Source organism: Mirounga angustirostris, unplaced genomic scaffold (genome assembly GCF_029215605.1).
Source record: "Mirounga angustirostris isolate CCGP_5_RB_7025 unplaced genomic scaffold, mMirAng1.0.hap1 SCAF_1, whole genome shotgun sequence".
Taxonomy (NCBI): domain Eukaryota; kingdom Metazoa; phylum Chordata; class Mammalia; order Carnivora; family Phocidae; genus Mirounga; species Mirounga angustirostris.
This window is the reverse complement of record NW_026991709.1, coordinates 74,336,944-74,355,447: the sequence shown is the minus strand read 5'-3', so window position 1 is coordinate 74,355,447 and position 18,504 is coordinate 74,336,944. Positions and strand designations below refer to the sequence as shown.

General features: G+C 36.2%; 1 protein-coding gene across 3 annotated transcripts in view; it reads right to left on the bottom strand.

Annotated features, from left to right (window-relative positions):
- The window catches only part of FGF12 (fibroblast growth factor 12), a 576,324-nt gene that overhangs the window by 184,936 nt on the left and 372,884 nt on the right, over nt 1-18,504 (bottom strand). The window lies entirely within an intron of this gene.

Sequence of the window (18,504 nt, the reverse complement as noted above, 5' to 3'; positions counted from 1 at the left end):
GAGACTATGGACTCTGAGAAACAAACTGAGGGTTCTAGAGGGGAGGGGGTTGAAGGGAGGGGTTAGCCTGGGGATGGGTATTAAAGAGGGCACGTACTGAATGGAGCACTGGTTGTTATATGCAAACAATGAATTATGGAACACTACATCAAAAACTAATGATGTAATGTATGGTGATTAACATAACATAATAAAAAAAAAAGAAAAAAAATATGATCTTTGTAAGTTATGCCAGAGTGTCTTGTTTTCAGATTTTTCCCTGTGGTCCTAAATATTGTCTTGAATACAGAAGATAAAGATCACTGGCTCATTCTTAGCTACATTGGTGGAATGAGAGCATTTCTTTTAATAGCTTAATTCTTTTACATGTAACTGTAGATATATAAATAGACGGATCAATAACTGATAGCTTAAGCTCTAATGGATATATTTTATATCTCAGAATACACACACACACATATATACACAGGTATGTATATAGACATGCACAAAACCACTAAAACCATTAAAAATTAACTTGTTAAAATTAATTCAATATCATAAGATGAAATGGGAACCAGCTTGTAGTCTTTAAATATTTGGGTTGTCCATCACTGAAAATATTCAACAGTCTACATGTCTACTTGGAGAAGGTACTCAAATACCAGAGAGAAAAACAAGAAGATAATAATCTTCCAACAATATATTTTTATGAATTATATCTCCCTAGCATTACTCTAGTTACCGTTGCGATTATAAAATGAGCATAAGCATAAAACATTGCCCCTTCCCTGAAAGAATTCGTATTACATAAGGGAAGAAAGTAATCATATAGGCTCTATAGATGACAACATGGCTACGGACTAAATATCTCACAGCTGCATGCATAAGAGCATATATCTGTAGTTCACTTTAACATCCTGGTTTAGTTGGAGGTCCTTATCCCTCTTTTCTACTGATAAAATGTCCATCAGTTCTGGTCATCTTCTTAATTTTGAATGTAAAATGTATGAAAATCCACCCAAGGGCTACCTGAAATGACTGATTATTCCCGGCTTCTCTGAACTTGGGATGGTAAGCTAACCAACACACACACACACACACACACACACAGTATTTGGCAGTCAAATGTTCAGCTGATAGTTGTAGAGGATCAAGACTGAGACCACAGGTTTACTATAGCAGGTTTTAATTTCTAGACGTGCTTGACACTGGACCAGTCTCTCTGCCTCCTTGAACCTGTTTCCTCATTTGTCATGAAAGTTGAGACTAGATCTTACGAGATGCTCAAGATTATTAGCTAGCTCAATTTGAATCTGAACTGGTTTTGTTGTTCCTATGTTCTTACCACTGTCCTTGTGCTACTGAAATAACTTAAGAAGTATAAGACCTTAAAGTCTAGTTAGGGAGAGAAAGCTAAGACATATGGAATAATCTGATACAGTGTATAATTTATTTCTATAATTAAATATAATATATGCATTCTATATATATTCTCTATGTTACAGAAGTTCAGGAAAATGGAAGATCTGTGTGGCCTGAAATATTCAGGAAATGTCTCACATGGAAGATGGGACCCAGGTTGACACTTAAAGAAAGGGCAGAATTTGGGTAAGCCAAGTACAGAAAAACATTTTGGTGGGACAGGACTTTAGGTGGTTCTGGAGGATAATGGATGTGTACAGAAAGGGACTGGTAAATTGAATTTGATTCATACTAGGGAGAAATGAGAATGAACACTATATAGATAAAGTAGGGATAAATGTCTGAATGTCTGTCACTCTAATCTTAGAGATCTAAACTTTGCCAAATGGAAAACAAGACGCGTGACGCACAAAGATTCAAGCAGCAACAGATTACAAAAAAAGTGTGAGATTTGCAGACAACATAGTTTCTAAACTCACCACTCAGAAGCTACCTGGCTCGGAGTCATTCATTTAACCTCTGCTTTAATTTTCCTATCTGTAAAATGAACATAATCATCCTTACTGCATCGTGTTTACAGAAGAATCAAATGCATTATCATATGCTTGAAAGTGTCTCATAAACAGAGAGGTGTTGCCTTGATATTAGAGCTCTTTGTCATTAATCTATGATTCTCTTGCTTCTCAAATAAGGTTACCATAAGGTCTGATCTAACAACTGACATTGTCTCACTAATATCCTCTGCGTTTATATTCAGAAGATCACTTAATTATTTTTGTGCAATACTTAATTTTCAAAGTGCTGTTCAATTCATCATTGTATTTGACCCTCAACCACCAACACTATGGAACATTTAGGACAGAATGATGATCCTAATTTTTAAAAGGACAAACAGGTTCAGAGAGGTAACCCAAGTGAAACTGCACATGAACAATGGTTTTCTGGCTTTCTCATGTAGTTATCTGCCTAAAATATCGTGTGTCCTCCTTCTTCCTTTTTAAGTTTAATTTCCTCTAATATCCATTCTTGTCTTTTCACGAAGTCAGACTACTTAGCTGCGTTTCTCTACACATTACGCAGCTGACAGTGGTTATGGACTCAGTAATGGCCAATGAGATGTTGGCAGAAAGGTCTCTGTACACTTGAAGACTCTTTCCTTAAAGACAGCTTCTAGGTTTCCTTTACCCTCTCCTCAACCCTTTGCCTTATGGCTGCTTGGACTGGGATGGGGGGTGGGGTGGCGGCTGGATCATCTGAGATCATGAAAACAAGGGCTACCCCCAAGGGAGTGGTGACAGGTGAGCTGGAAGGAGTTGGGTCTCAGAGGACGGTTGTGGGGCAATGGCACGAGGCCAGCATTCAATTACCTAGGTCTGGATTTTATGTGAGAAAAATAAGGCCTTGTTATTTTAGTCTGTGTAATGCAGAAACAACCCTAATCCTTGCTGACAGAGATTGCTAAAGAAAGCAGAGTTAATATGTAAGGGACCAACTAAATGTAAGGTGCTTCTACATGGTAAATAAATGCTACTGGAAAGTATCAAGTTCAACGAAAATTCTTATGAGAAAGAACAATGAAATTCAAAATTGTTCAAAACATCTTTCCAACCTAAAGATTTCCCAGGACAAATGCTAAGAACACTGGTCCATTTATCTGAAACTGTCATAACAAAGCAACTCTAAAGCTGTTCATACCTGAGGAGAGCGCAAAAATTACTAAAGCCAGGCAGGGACAAAAGCAAGAAGCTGTGAAAGTCATACATGAACCGGAAAGTGATAATGGCTTTTAGATGGTATGCTTTGGGAGATTTAGCAAGTCCATAAAAAAAAAAAAAAAATCAGTAAACATTTTGGAATGGAACTTTGTAGTAGTATAGTGAAACACTACTCTTTCTGGGAGGGTCCGCATCTGCCTCTTAAAATCTTGAAAAGTGGCAAATGATGTACCCTTATCTATTGTTGATCTTCATTGTAGCACACAGGCTCTAGCTCACAGGAGTCCTTTGCTATGCACAAGAATTCCTCCCACATCTCCAGTCTTCTTCTCCATCTTCAAAGCCGCAGGCCTTACTCGAAGTGGGCCACACCATTGTTCAAGCCCCTTGCCTCTCATCATGCCATTCCCCTGCTTACAACCTCCAGGTACTACACAGAGTCTCTACCCTGACCCTCAGCACCGTTTGCAATCTGGCTTCAAATAGCATCTGGAAGTTGATCACCTGCTACATATTCCAGTCACCATAACTGGCTTTATAGAATTTCCCCGTTTCCTAAGTTCGCCCATGATCTTTAGTGAGGCTAAAGTTTCTTTTCTTTTGTTCTCTCTTTTTGAAAAACCTGTCTTCACTACTCAACTGCACCATGAGGTTTACCCAAACTCTTCTGAGATGGCTGTTTCCTTTTCCATGATTGCGTAATTCATTGGTATATATCTATAATAGCATTTGGAACATGGTATTATAGTCATTTATTTTCACATTTGTCTCCATCCCTAAAACGAAAGACTTCTGAGGGTAGGTCTCTGTAATTTCTACCTCAGTCACATGTACATATCTTACATTCAATAAATGTTATTGATCATAAGAGTCATGAAAAGACATTTCCAGAATTTGTGGTTTTCATATTGGAATAAAAATGCTTTTTTTTTAAGATAAAAAAGAAACTAAAAACGTAAAACATCTCAGCCTGATAGTAAAAATTACATGTACACACAGCATACATTTCTGCTACATGATACTATTCCTTCTAATATATTTATTTATGGCTTCTAATAATTTGATCTCCCTCTTCCTACTTTTTAACCCCATATTTTTGCCTACTTTATTCTCTCTGCTTGGAATGCTCTTCTCCCCATATCTTCATACTGAAACCCCTGCCATGCTTGAAATGACACACCAAATACCAAGTGCTTTCTCTCACTCCTAAACTGCCCTTGTCCTGAATCTAGACTATTTTCACCACAATTTATAATTTTCTTCCTTAAAAAAAAAAGTTTCTGTCCTAACCACAGCTAGATTGTAAGCTCTCCAAACAAATAACACATCTAAACAACACTTGTATAATATGGAGAAAAGGAGAGAGTGGGAGAGGAAGAAAAAAAAGAGCTAGAAACAGAGACAAAGAGAGAGATTGAGAAAATAAACAGAGTAGTATATTTGCTATTTATATTCAGGATCCCAGTAAACATTTGCTGACGACTATCATCATAAGCCAAAGAGAGTCCAAGCATCAAATCTGATATTCAGGCATTTTCTCAATCGTGTCCTTTCCAAAAGGAATATCTTTCTAAACATTTATGTAAATCTAACTCTTATATTTTGAGAAGTGAAATAATGGAGTTAGTATTCTTGGAATCCATACAAAACTCAATCACCAAATCACATGGAAAAATGGTATAAAAAGGGCAATGAGGGGAAAGGATAGTTTCTTCAACAAATGGTTCTAGGAAAAGTGGATATTGACATCCAAAAGAATGAAATGGGACCCCTATTTTATACTATACACAAAAATAACTCAAAATAGATTAAAAATCCAAACATAAAACCTGAACCTATAAAACTCCTAGAAGAAAATATAGGGGAAAAATTTGTTGACATTGGTCTTGGCAGTGATTTCTTGCATGTAACACCAGAAGTGTGGGCAACAAAAGCAAAAGTAGACAAGTGGGACTACATCAAACTAAAAAGCTTCTGCAAAGCAAAGGAAACAATCAACTGAGTTAAAAGGTAACCTGCAAAATGGGTATAAACTATATAACTGATAAGGTGTTAATGTCTTATATGGATAAGTAACTTCTACAACTCAATAGCAAAAACCCAAATAACCCAATTAAAAAATGGGCAAAAGACTTGAATAGACACATCTCCAAAGACAATGTACAAATGACCAATCGGTACATGAAGAATGTTTAACATCATTAATCACCAGAGAATGCAAATTAAAACCATGGTGAGATACCACCTCATACCTGTTCAAGTGGCCACTATTACATAAATAAATAAATAAATAGTGTTGACAAGGAACTTTGTGCACTACTGATGGCAATGTACAATGGTGCAGCCAATATAGAAAATAGTATGGAGAATCCTCAAAATTTAAATACAGAGCCACCACATGATTTAGCAATCCTACTCCTGGGATATATGGAAAAAGTTGAAATCAGGATCTCAAGGACTTATATGATCATTGCAGCATTACTCACAATAGTCAAGATATACAAACAAATTAAATGTCCATGGATGGATAAGTGAAGACAGACAATGTGGCATATACATATAATGGAATATTATTCAGCATTCTAAAAAAAGAATATCTTGTCATATGTGATAACATGGGTGAATCAGGACACTGTGCTAAGCGAAATAAGCTAGTCCTAGCATTACTCTACTGCATTATTCCACTTACATGATGTATCTAACATAATTAAACTCATGAGAGCAGAGAATAGAATGATGGTTGCCAGGAGCTACAGGGAGAGGCCAATGGGTAGCTGTTATTCAAAGGATGTAAAGTTTCAGTTATGCAAGATGCCTAAGTTCTAGCGATCTGCTGTACAACACGCTGCCTATAGTTAACAATACTAAATTGTGCACTTAAAAAAATATGTCAAGAGTGTAGAGCTCATGTTAAGTGTTCCCACAAAAAAAAAAAAAAGGAAAAGCAAAGGGACATAAAGAAAATTTTGGAATTGATGGGTATGTTTATTACCTTGATTATAGTGATGGTTTCATGAGTGTATGCATATATCAAAACTCAACAAATTGTATACATCAAATATGTACAAGTTTTTTTTGTATGTCAAATATACCTCAAGAGAGAAGTTTTTTTTTTTAAGTAATAAAGGAAAATGGTAAAAAAAGATCTAGTAGATGAATTGCATTGATACACTCAGTTTTCTACTTTTTCTTCAATTTAGATGCTTTGCCATATAAATATGCAATGCTCTAGAACAATATTCTGTCCTATCCCTGGACACGGGGCTCAACCATGTGACTTGCTACGGCCAAGAGGATGTTAGCAAATGCAAGCAGAGTCTGAATAAGAGCTCATTTATTCCCATTTGTTCATTTCTCCTCTGCCACTGCATTAAGAAGAACATGCACAGACTAACCCACTGGTGCCAGGAAGAGGATGTAAGACACTTAGAGCAAAATAAAGTGGTTTCAGTAATCCAGCCAAGGCAATTCTAGATTAACTGACAGATAGCTGACCCCCAGATATGTAATTGAGACAAGATCAACAGAGCTACCTGGCCAACCACCCCAGTCACATGAGACATAACACTGCTGTTGCATGCAGTGGAGTCTATGTGATTGCTGGATACACAGCATTATTGTAATAATGTATAAATGACTAGCAAAAGTTATTTCCTGGGGGAAGTAGGTGATGGATTTGAAATGCCCTGATACCATACAACCCAAAATTCTCATATTTGATAACAACCCTCAACATGTAATACATGATATTACCAATGATGAGCTGTGAAGCTAAAATAAACTTTTATAAATTAAAGTTATAAAGGATAATTTTTGACTAATTATGCCACAGGAAAGACTGAATTATTTTTTTCAGGAAATAATTACAAGATTGTTGCCATATGAAAAGATGTTCAAAGATTATACATATAAATAATGGAAAATAAATGTATAGACTTAAATCCATCAAGTAATTAAAATATCTTATTTCCCTAGATTCTACCATCATTGTGGTAACTTTCAGTTTTTTAAAATTTAATCTTTTGTGATTTATTTTCTCACCCTACTCACTTTTGTGCCTAATTTTCATTTCATCATGCTATATTTGTTTTTTCAGAGGGAATGCCTAAAATTGTGTAAGTTTTAGGACCTACAAAATTTCAGTCAGTCTCAGGTTGAAATTTAAGTGGCAGGAGAGAATTAAAGAAAAGTAACACATGAGGTAGGAAAAACTAAAAAGATTATATTCGTGGAATGCCTACTTTTTTTTCAGGCATCATGCTAGGCATTCTGACATGTAAAATGTCACTTTTAAAATAAGTATCTCACTACTTGGCTTTATTTCAGGGTATAAAAAGTTTTAACTTCTTTTTTGGGTACCAAGTGAATAAAGAAGGGAATGAAAATTGCCATCCTAAACTTCAGGGTATGATTCCATAGCCTTAGCCATTTGAACTCTCATATGGTATCTTGTAAATACCTCTATAATGTCTCTGGTTCATAAAATATGTATTCTTTCCATAAATATCTATTGAGCACTTAGTATATGCCACATGTTGTGCTTATGATGGGGAAATAGTGAGGTAGCCAACAGATGTGGTCCCTGGGGGATAAACCTTCATCTGTAATCCTTCCTGAGGTTCCTACTATTCTGTGGGCAACTTGAAGGCCCTGGAAACTGTTGTTATCCTTGTTGCCTAGAATATAGCAACCTGGTCTCATAAGCTGCTGTTCAATATTTGCCAAATAAATAAATGAATCAGCAGTGGTTTCTCTTTAAGCTTGCTTATGCATAGCTTCTCTTGATCATATTTCCAGCATGCAAGAAAATTAAGCATGCAAGAAAAAACTGACAATGTTTATCACACATAGAATATATTTAAATATGGAATCTAAAGGGAAAGCCAGATAATTTACATGACACAGAGTTTGAGAGGACAAAAGCATAGGATGCATGGGGCTGGTGTGTGTGAATGGTGAAGCAGGTTTTAGAAGGAATGAAGAAGAAAGGAACAGTTTGAAGAAATCTGTTACAATCAAGATATTAGATCTCTTATAAAATTATACTGGACATGAAAAAAGTACCTTGTAGAAGTGCTATGTTCTTATCCAACTTAATTTCTACCTGACTGTTACCCACAAAAATAATTCCCATGACAAAAAAAGGTAGCAATCAACCCAAAACATCAGAGAACACTTACTGTGACAACCAGTGAAGGTGCAAAGGAGAAGAAGAGGAAGAGAGGAAAAGAAAGAGAAAGGAGGGAGGGAAAAAAAGTTCCTTATGAATTCTTCTTTACAACAGGTAAAACCAGTATCTTCTCAAGCAACTTGTAAGGATGGCCTCCTTATTGCTTGTAATAGTGAACAGGTATAAAAGAGCATAGTCATGTTTTCAAATTCTGAGCTGAACCTGCAGAATGGGCAATGGAAAGCATGCATTTTGTGACCCACTGAAAATCCAGGTTAAATTTATAGTGGAAGATACTGAGAGAGAATTGAGATATTTGGGTTTATAATCTGTGTACTCTTAATATCAGATTGTCTTGAAAATTATCATTCCCCACACATCAAAATGTTCTCAATAAAGATACTTCATTAGAATGTGAATATCATATCCTACAAAAATCTGAACCTAAAATTACCATGTTATTTTTCCTTATAATCCAATAGTCTCCTGTAATAATATTTGTAATTATAGTATTTATGATAACATTTGTAAGTCACTCAATTGGTTTTACATTAGTCATGAAAATAATATCTATTTCTGGCCTTTATTTATCATTTACTAAGGTCAATTCTTCCCCCTCTTCATTTTCAATAGGAAACTGATCTTATAGAATAGTCAACAAACTAAGAGATAGATAGTCTGGGCTCTTAACTCTTCTAACACAAAAGTGGTCATATAAATTATGGTACAATGGAGTATTCATTCAGGCAAATTAATTGCTGCCTCATCCTAATTCCACAGCATTACACAACACTTACCACATTGCTTTTTCATATTTATATGTTTGCCTGAATCTCCCAGCAAACCAAGAATTTTTCAAGAGGATGAAATACATTTTTTTCATCCAAGGTACATTGCACAGTAGAAGCCTAAACAATTGTGGTCTTTGAACTTAACGCCCTAAAATAGCTTTCCTTCCAGAATTTAAGGGAAAGATATGATAGTCCCTACTTTAGCTATTAAGGAAACAAGACTAGGATGAAGACTGAACTTGGAGGACATAGCTCTCAGTCATGAGCCCTAGTTCTAACATTTAACGGCTTTGTGACTTTGGTGACTGGAAGTAATGTAACCTCACTGAGCCTTAGTGTCCACTCTGAATACTTCACTGACTTGATATGATGATGAGTTAAAATAATATTTTTTAAATACTTGTTAAACTATAAAAGTAAAGTACAAAGTATCATTATTGATGTGGCTAGAGCTTTCACAATGGGGGTGGGGGTAAGGGACACTTGAGTCATCATTATTTCATATTTTAACTTAAATTTCTTAAGATGTCATGGCAGAAAAAAAAGCAACGTACTTCATCTTATATATTTAAGATTCAGTGAGCAAAAATAATTATGCATTTAAAATGAAACAATGAAAACAATGTAAAAATCAACATACTTTAGGTTATAGTGATTTAGTATTTTCAGTCTGATGTCTTACTTTATAAACAATTGGTCAAAAAATCCAACTGCCTGATTTATTTTCTCCACTGAATTTACTGACTTATGGAACTGATGAGTGGTTTGGGGCTTAGAGACTTAAAATTGTTCTTTTAAGCACTGGCCGATAGCAAACATTATGAATTTTCAACATAGTGAAAATGAGCAACATGATGATCCCTTTCTTGGACAAAAGCTAGTAGAATCCTGCCACTGCTTTTAAACCTGATATCATCATAAAACCTTTCCTGTGTTACTTCAGAGATGTTCAAAAACTTGCATAATTAACAAGTCAATTCAATGTGATTTCTTTTTTTTCCTTAAGATGAAAAATGGAGCATGTCACTATCGATAATGAAAGCAAATGCCCATCATTGCTCATCCTTTGCATCCATTGCAACCAATTTGTCTTACTCATCAGACTTGTCTTACGGTCCACATGAAGAACTCTGAACAGCACAGGTGTCAGTCCAGATCAAAGGGCAGAAACATCCTTCAAGAAATCTCTCATGTTTTCAAAGGTTTTAGATTTACATCTTCCACAAATCTTCCATCAAACACCAAAATTGACACTATGGCCTGTCAGGTTTATTCATTAATTTATCACATACATTCCAGACACTATGCTAGGCACTTGTAATACACTGATGTAAAAGACAGACTTGGTATCTGCAATCATAGTGGTGAAAGTCTATAAAATAGAAAAAAAATAACTCCACATGTGAACTCTGCGACCATCTTTACAGAGAAGGGCACTGAATCTCAAAGATGTGGTTTTCCCAAGGTCATGAAATCCTCCAAGAAAGGACTAGGATGTGAACCTAGGTTCTGGTGGCCGTAAGGCTATAAAATATTGTTGCTCTTGAGAAATAAAAGAGAATTTCTAGCAACTACAATCTAAGTAGTTGTAAAGAAAGTGAGAAAAAAAAATGGAACTACAATAAATAGATTTGGAAGCCTTAAAAGGAATTTGTCAGGCAAGCAGAAATTCCCCACTCAGAAAGAACAAAACCTTTAGTTCCTCTCAGTTAAAATTACACACAGACAACAAAAGCTAACTTGCTTGAGATGGTTTAGATACGCACAACCAAAGCTTTGCACTTCATTATCGTTAATTACCAAAACAAGAAAGCACTTTTGAAAATTTACACACACAATACTGATGAGCAATTATATTTAAATAGTGAGAAGTCAGTGAAAAAGCCACAAAGAAACATGCACGATTCCACTCAAGTTATACTGACACTCAAATGTTATATTTACTGATCATGATTAATATATATATACATGTATACATATATATACTATATAATATCTATGATATGATATAATATGTAAATATAAATTATATTTCTGCTTCATTCCAAAAATATTAAGTGGATCTATAGAAATAAATGTGGTTAAGATAATTTTTTAGGGGGGGAACAAAGAATTTGAAAAATAATAGGATCAGTATTCTCTACCTTAAAATGTTTCAGCTCATTTCTCCCATTGTCCCTACGTACAAAATTTTTCCAAAGTACATTTCACCTATCATTTGATTACAATTGCTCAGTAACATTCATTGGTTCCCCATGTCCTAAAATATAAAGTGTAAACTTCCTTACGTGTTGTTTAGCACTCTAAAATATGGTCCTGTGATACCTCCACATAATTTCTTTGCTAGACCCATTGGTCAGTTAATTTGTCCCCAACATGGAAGGAGCTTTCTCCACTTGGTAATTTTGTGCCTCCTTATCTGAAATGCAGTTCTCCTGATCTTAGCTCACCTATTTTGTTCCTATTCTTCAAGGCTCAGTTTAAAGTCCACTTTCTCTGAGCACCATGGCTTTTGGGGATCTCTTCCATCTCTGAAATTTAGTGATTTTTTTTCTAATCACTTGGCAGTACCAGTGCTACCTGGCATTATTAAGTTTAATTTACATGAAGGTTCAACCTCAATTTTGTCTATTATTCTAGGAGCAGCTAGAAAGCAGGATAGTATGAGAATCATCTTTGTAACTTAGTAACTAGAACACAATTCTCCCTCAATATATGTTGGTGTTAATGAAGATGAAGCATACATATGGCAGGCGTGTGTGAAACTCCAATCATTTTGCTGCAGCTGCCCAAAACTATGTCTTAAGGAGACATTTGAGGCTAGGCCACAATGACTGTTGTAAAACCTTAGTGATGTCTAAACAAAACAAAAACAAAAGAATTTAGTGATGTCTGCTGTGGACCCAGGAGGGGCCATTTACTTGTCATCTCCAGCTTTTTTTTACAATACAATACAATACAATACAATACAATACAATACAATACAATACAATACAAAAGGAACATTCCATAAAAGGACAGCAATGATTTGCAGTGTACTTTAAAATAATATCTTATTGTGTAACTCTGTCTCAAAGTTTTTTACTGCGTATTACAACCTTCTGGGAGTTTTGTTTGTTTGTTTATTTTTTAATTCTGATACCTTGGCCATACCCATACCAACTAAATAAAAATCTCCAAGATTGGATCTAGGCCTCAATATTTTTTTAAATTCCTCATATGATTGCAATGTGCAGCATTGCTAAAAAAGCAATTTCATATTCAATAGGTCTGGGGGTAGTTCTTACCAGCTCCCAGATGATGCTTATTGAACCTCATCAGTCCTTAGACTAGAGCTTGCTGTGGGCAGTATCGGCATCTCCTGCAGCTTACAGGAAAGGCAGAATCTCAGGCCCCATTCAAGACCTACGGAATCACAATTTGCATTTTCACAAGATTCCCAAATGATCACTATGCATGTAAGGTTCAAGAAGCACTGTTCTAGAGCAGTGGTTCTCAAAGTGTGGTCTTACGAACTTGTTAGAAACACAAACATTCAGCCCTCCTTCCAGATTACTGGAATCAGAAATTCTGGGAGTAAGGGCCCAAAAACCAGTAGTTTAACAAACCCTCCAGGTGATTCTGATGCCCACTACAGTATAAGAAGCAATGTTCTAGAAGTCACTCTTCTTTTACTTGACTGTACTTCAGAATCATCTGTGTTATTTTAAAATACTCATGCTTTGGTTCCATCCTCAGAGAATCTGATTTTATTGACCCAGGCATCAGATTTTTTTAAAGTCACCCTGGTGATTCTAATGTCCAAAAATTGGGGAGGCATTGTTCCAGAGGATTTTGACATTGGTGGGAAGTAGACTATCTTCCCTTGCATCTTGATATGACTTTCCCTGCTGAGATCACCAGCAGATTCAAAGGACTGAGAAAAGACCATGTGTAACTGTATTCATTCCTACCCACTTTGAGGGAAATTCCAAGTGCAGTGGGGTTGAATCCTATGCAGATTCAACTTCAATCAAATTCCCTTAAAGACGAGAAGGCTGGGTCTAGGGCCCAGCAGAGTGTCGAAACTGCATGTGAGGCACCAAGAACACCTGTTAGCAATTCTTCATGGCTCTGCTCAGTCCTATACCTTCCCGGAAATTACTCTTGTTCACACTTCCGGCAGCATAGATTTCTCCTCTTCAGACTTCCCAAAGCCCTCTCTTCCATGAGGGTAAGTTTGATATTATATACTTTAAGTCCTTACATATAATTCCCATTTTACAGTTGAGAAACTAAGGTTTGAAAGTGCTAAGCAAATTGACCAAGTGTATACAGCTGGTAAATGGAGAAATGCATGTTAATTTCCATAACGGTCTGTCTTTGAAATTGTATGGGATATTCACAACACCACACTGCTTCCTCGAGGATCATAACTGGTCCCCGCTACATACTAAAGTAACAATAAAATTATGTATTCTGGCAATACCTAAGTAAGAGGAAGCAAAGAGAAGTTCTCTTTAAGATATTTTTAAAAATTCAATTAGAATACTATAGAGTGGGCTTAGTAATGCTGAACAGACATATTTTGACATGGGAATGTGCTCCACATTCTGTCTCAGTGTCAGGAAAAGCAGATGTACTAAGTGCAACCTCACTAGATCTTGGCGGGATGCCTGCTCAGTACCACTCTATCTAGGCTACTGAATAATACATGGAAATATATACACACACACAGACACACACATCCTACACACCTCAAATTTCCCAAGTCAGATACACGAAACGGGCCACCAGATTAAGAATGTAAAAATTACTGTATAATGGTTTACTATTTCTAAAAAATACTTTAATTTACAATGTAAATATACCAAACATATTGAAGAAAAATCCTCTCAAAGTTCAGTGTTTATACCATCTTAAAGTAAACCACTATAATACTTTACAAGTAAATCATACTTCCTTCTTAATACTTTTAAAAAGTGTTGGGAGAAAATGTAGTGTTATGATTTAAGGGAATGTTTATTATGCACTGGGAAATATTAACCAGGAAAAAGAAATTCAGTGTAGAGTGGGTAAAGGCATTAACTCTGGAACTAAATTTGCTGTGTACACATCCTGGGTCTACCATTTAATATCTGTGTGACCATGGGCTAATTATTTAAACTCCCTATGCCTCAGTTTACTCATCTTCAAAGTGGGCATGACTATAATACCTGTTTTATAGAATTGTTGTGATACTTAAATGAATAAAATTTCTAAAATTACTCAGTGAACATTAGCTATTATTATTTGATATACTGCAAACTCATATTTTTTCCAAATCCCTCAGGGAAAATATATAATTCTTCTTTTATAGTTCATGGTAGTATGCCCTGGAAAATATCCATCCACATGAGAATAAAGGTATGATTAATTCCTTAATAAACTGGTGGCTATAAACCAGATACCTAATCAAACCAGAGACATATAAGAAATCCCACTGCCATTAATTACTATCTCTATTAAGTTTGAGAATGTAGGCAAACCTGCTTAATCTCTGAAGCAATAATTTGTATTGAGGAATGAACACAGGAGGGAGATATAATGGAACTGAATTTTCCTTACTCTCCTTTGACCAAATCAACTTCACATCTCAGAGCCTCAGAAGCAGGTAATTTCAGGGAGATTTTTAACAATCTCTAATTTATCACAACTCTAAAACCCTTTCTACTACTTCAAGGAACCCACCCCCCTTTTTTTCTTACTTTTTAAGCACCTCAGTGTATGGTTTCTGTTCCCTGCAAAATAAGCTTAAATTTAGCTCCTGGTCCTGGCTGAATAATAAAAGCAATGGCTCCCTCTCTCATAGGTAAATGTACCATTTACATACTTTCAGAAAATGATGCCTCTGTAATTATCACCATGAATATATATTCACATAACGCTTTGAAGATATATTTAAAACTGTGCAAGAGTGTCTTCTTTTACTATTATTGCTATACAGTTCACTTTTCCAGACTAAGCCTACTCAATTTTCTTCCTATTTTCATAATGGAAAATGACTTCTTATCCATCCTTTGAAGTCTCTTAAATTGTCTGTCATTCTCAAAACAAAATGCAAACGTGATCCAATTTGCATTAATCCTTCAAGCTGGGTGTTGTTCAACAAAGTCATATTCATTTTTGATGGAGTTATTCTGAGAATTCACTTGCATTCATTTATTCAACGAATATTGACAACCTAATATGTGCCAGACATGACTCTGGGTGCTGGAGAAACAGCAGTGCAAAATGCAGACAAAGCTCCCTGCCCCTGTGGAGCTTTTATTCTAATTAGGCTTTCCAATTTAAATGGTAGTGTGATTATACTATTATTACTACAAATTAACCTACCCATATCCATTATTAAGGCATTACCTATTATTAAGGCCTTATTACATGCCAATACCGAGATAAATCAGACATAGTCGATGACTTCAAGAAACTTGTAACCTAAAGGAAGTAAACAAGTCACACACATAATAAATTTACACAGATGAAACTGCATACATTTCTTAAGAGAGGTACAATGTATACCGAGGAAAAAGCAGGACTTCCAGTTAAAGAAATCAGAAAAAGTTTTCAAAGACAAAAGGCTGTTGATCTTGTTTTTAGAGGAGGATACAATTAATGAAAAGCATAACATAAGCAAGTATGAATGAGGAAATTCTGTGGTGTATATAAATGGGGAATGTCTTAGTGGAGGAGGGACAGAATAAAATAAGTAAGTATATAAGGCAGTGGCAAGTGTTCTGGAGGAAGAACAAAATCAAGTTGCCAAGGGAGAGTGAAGTATTGAAGACAAGGATTGAAATGTATAGACTAACCACAAAAGGTCTCCATGGGAAAAGGCTTCTCTTTTGAATAAAGGAAGGAAGAAGATGAGAAAGGGGGCTATTTAGATATTTGGAAGAAGAACATGCTAGGAAGACATGGAATGCTGGTACCAAGGGCTTCTGGAAAGACCATGGTTGTTGTGTTTGAGGAACAACAGGATGACTAGTCGAAATAAAGGAGGGCAAACGTTCAAGAGATAATGGGCAGGATTATGTGGAACCGTATCGGTCATAAAGTGAACTTGGCTTTTACCCTTAACGATGTATGATGAAAGAGACTGAACAGAGAACTGACTTATCTGACCCATGTTGTAACTGGGTCTGGCTACTCTGTGGATAATAGATTGAAGAGGGAAAGCTTTAACTGACAAGATCAGTCAAGAGGCTATTGCAAAGGTCCAAAGATGAGAGCAGCTTGGTCTACATAGTGGCAATAGGGGTATTGAAAGTGGTCAGATTCTGTTATATTTTGAAGGCAGAGTGAATTTGCTACAGTTTTCAAATTCTTTGCAAAAATTATTGTACTACCCACTCTTACAATTTTGCCCTTTTAAATGATGTGTTTAAAGGAAAAATTTCAAGGGTTTCAAAGGTAAAACCAAAATCCATTACCAATCTGTAGGCTTTCAAAGTTTCAGATCTTTCAGGAATATTGGAGATAATCTTTTCCAAACACCTCCTTTTACAGAGTAGAAAACCAAGGAACAGAAAGCTTAAACAAGAACATGCAGCTAAATGGGGCCAGGACCTGGACTGGAAACCAGGTTATCTGACTCACAGCCCAAGTCACTTTGACTTACAACTAGTGATATTTAAGTGGCTGATACTCTCCATTTGAAGGTGTATTCAGTCATTTTGATTTTACAACACTGAGTAAGAGGTACGCCAAACTCAAACCTCTTCAGGGCCGAGGCAGGCAGGAGGAAAATGTGGGGGAAAGCAGATACATCCACTGTTTGAATACATTCATTTTTTTTCACCATGAGGTGTGCCAACTAAATGAAACGTATCTGCCATAGCCCTCCAGTTTGGGATCTTGGAAACTGTCCATTGCTGTGCTCCACAGAAGGGCAAATAAGGACATTGCACTCTAAGAGGGGAAATACAAATGTAGATAAGGAATTGCAGTCTAATGTGACTTGTGCAGCTGTAAATGTACACACGAGGTTCAGACAGAGTTGGGTGAAGTGAGTTAGTGGGGGGGTGTTGGGAAAGAGTAGCAGTTGTCAGGGAAAGCCAGAGAAGGCTTCACACAAAGAAGAAAAAAGTTGAGAAGGGTTCTAAAGGGTAAGGGTGGCTTATCAGCAAAGCCAGTGAATAAGACTGGGTAAGTCATTCCACGTAAATGTAATTAGCATGTGTAAAATGTCCAAGATATAGACTCACCTGTAACATTTGTGTAATTCCCCCAAACCTATGTTTGATTATACATCTTTCTAGAATTGCACTCTTGACTCTCTCTGGGTCTAAATCAAATACAACATTCATTCCATTGTGTGTGTCTTCTTTATCCATTCATCTATTGTATGTTAAATACACTGGAATTAAAATAAAATTTTTTAAAAATGTGGCTATTAGAAAACTTAAAAAAAAACTTCAAAAATAACTGATTTCACACATGTTTGAGACACTACAAAGTCTGAATTTCATCATGCTTTGCAGGATGCCTACAAATCCATGCTTTCCCAATACATTAGGAATCAGGTACCAGTAGAAGTATGTGTGGCAGTCCCAAGACAGAGATTGCCTTAATCAGCAAAAGTGAACATTCCAAATCCTGGGGCAGAGGAGAGTTACTAGTCATACCTACTGCAGCGCATCAGAATCATCCAGAGAGTTTGTCGAAACAGAGATTGCTGAGCCACAGCCCAGAATTCTAATAATTCAATATGTCTAGCGTGAGGCTCAAAAATGTTCCCAGATGATGCTGATGCCGGAAATGGTCTGGGGACTACACACTGTATGAATCACTGACTTAGAGTACTCTTCAATATCCCCCAGCTCAGCACTTTCACACTCTTTCGCGTAACATCAGCGGCCGCCATTAAGGATTCTACTTGTTGAAATGGCTTCTGTCTATGAGCTCCTTGTAAACAAGTACTCTTTCATCCATGTGGATGAAGGTAATAGTAATAGTAATAGCAACAACTAACAATATTTATTGGGAGTTACTGTGTTTTAGGCACAATTTTAAGTACTTTTCATGAATCAACCCATTTCATCTGCACAACAACCCTATGATGTAAATTCTGTTATCATTCCCACTGAACAAATGAGGGGATTAAGCTGTGAAGAGGTTAAATAACTAAGCTAAAGGTACAGAATTTTAGGTCAGATAGCCTGGATTCAAATTCTGGTTCTATCATTTACGTGCATGACTCTCCAGATCCTTATATACACCTTGAGGATATCACATAGGGATTTGTAAATTGAAGATTTCCTGCTGGTGATACAGCTTTCAGAACAAATGGTATTGTTCTGAAATGGGAAATGGAAGACGCCAGTCAGTTTTTCTGAGCATACATTCCCTTCCACATGAGAACGGAAAGGCTTCTAAAATCTGAGAGATTCTCTGTCCCTCTCATTTT